At 39.6% G+C, this 1,747-nt stretch overlaps 1 non-coding gene across 1 annotated transcript; it reads right to left on the bottom strand.

Annotated features, from left to right (window-relative positions):
- Window positions 1–759: 759 nt before the first annotated feature.
- Window positions 760–867, bottom strand: LOC112760080 (small nucleolar RNA R71). Its single transcript, XR_003180536.1, has one exon. It is a non-coding gene; the product is annotated as a small nucleolar RNA R71 (small nucleolar RNA).
- Window positions 868–1,747: the final 880 nt, after the last annotated feature.

The raw sequence follows: 1,747 nt of genomic DNA, 5'->3' as shown, positions 1-1,747 counted from the left end.
TAATTTTTAATTTTCGAAAATACTCTCACCTCTCATCTTCTTCTATTTATTTATTCATCTACTAACACTTCTCTTCATCTCATATCTCTGCTCTCCTCACCCTTCTGTTTGGATTCTCCTTTCTTTTCTCTTCTACTCTTCTTTTCTTCTACTCACAACAAGGAAACCTCTATACTGTGGTAAAAAGGATTCCTAATATTATTTTTCTGTTCCCTTCTCTTTCATATGAGCAGGAGCAAGGACAAGAACATTCTTGTTGAAGCAAACCCTGAACTTGAAAGGACTCTTAAAAGGAAACTAAGAGAAGTTAAAATATAACAATCCAGAGACAACCTTACAGGAATTTTCGAACAGGAAGAGGAGATGGCAGCCGAAAATAATAATAATGCAAGGAGGATGCTTGGTGACTTTACTGCACCTAATTCCAATTTACATGGAAAAAGCATCTCAATTCCTACCATTGGAGCAAACAATTTTGAGCTTAAACCTCAATTAGTTTCTCTGATGCAACAAAACTGCAAGTTTCATGGACTTCCATCTGAAGATCCCTTTCAGTTCTTAACTGAATTCTTGCAGATATGTGACACTGTTAAGACTAATGAAGTAGATCCTGAAGTCTACAGGCTCATGCTTTTCCCTTTTTCTGTGAGAGACAGAGCTAGAATATGGTTGGACTCTCAACCTAAGGATAGCCTGAACTCTTGGGATAAGCTGGTCAAGGCTTTCTTAGCCAAGTTCTTTCCTCCTCAAAAGCTGAGTAAGCTTAGAGTGGATGTTCAAACCTTCAGACAGAAAGAAGGTGAATCCCTCTATGAAGCTTGGGAGAGATACAAGGAACTGACCAAAAAGTGTCCTTCTGACATGCTTTCAGAATGGACCATCCTGGATATATTCTATGATGGTCTATCTGAATTAGCTAAAATGTCATTGGATACTTCTGCAGGTGGATCCATTCACCTAAAGAAAATGCCTGCAGAAGCTTAAGAACTTATTGACATGGTTGCTAACAACCAGTTTATGTAAACTTCTGAGAGGAATCCTGTAAGTAATGGGACGCCTTAGAAGAAGGGAGTTCTTGAAATTGATACTCTGAATGCCATATTGGCTCAGAATAAAATATTGACTCAGCAAGTCAATATGATTTCTCAGAGTCTGAGTGGAATGCAAGCTGCATCCAACAGTACTCAAGAGGCATCTTCTGAAGAAGAAGCTTATGATCCTGAGAACCCTGCAATAGCAGAGGTGAATTACATGGGTAAACCATATGGAAACACCTATAATCCCTCATGGAGAAATCACCCAAATCTCTCATGGAAGGATCAACAAAAGCCTCAATAAGGCTTTAATAATGGTGGAAGAAATAGGTTTAACAATAGTAAACCTTTTCCATCATCCACTCAGCAACAAACAGAGAATTCTGAACAAAATACCTCTAATTTAGCAAACTTAGTCTCTGATCTATCTAAGGCCACTCTGAGTTTTATGAATGAAACAAGGTCCTCCATTAGAAATTTGGAGGCACAAGTGGGCCAGCTGAGTAAAAGGATCACTGAATTCCCTCAAAGTACTCTACCAAGCAATACAGAAGAAAATCCAAAAGGAGAGTGCAAGGCCATTGAATTGACCATCATGGCCGAACCCACAAGAAGGGAGAAGGACGTGAATCCCAGTGAGGAAGACCTCCTGGGATGTCCAGTGATCAACAAGGAGTTTCCCTTTGAGGAACGAAAGGACTCTGAGGCTCATC

Source organism: Arachis hypogaea, chromosome 16, assembly GCF_003086295.3.
Source record: "Arachis hypogaea cultivar Tifrunner chromosome 16, arahy.Tifrunner.gnm2.J5K5, whole genome shotgun sequence".
Lineage (NCBI taxonomy): Eukaryota > Viridiplantae > Streptophyta > Magnoliopsida > Fabales > Fabaceae > Arachis > Arachis hypogaea.
The sequence above is the reverse complement of the archived record's forward strand: the minus strand, read 5'-3'. Positions and strand labels throughout refer to the sequence as shown.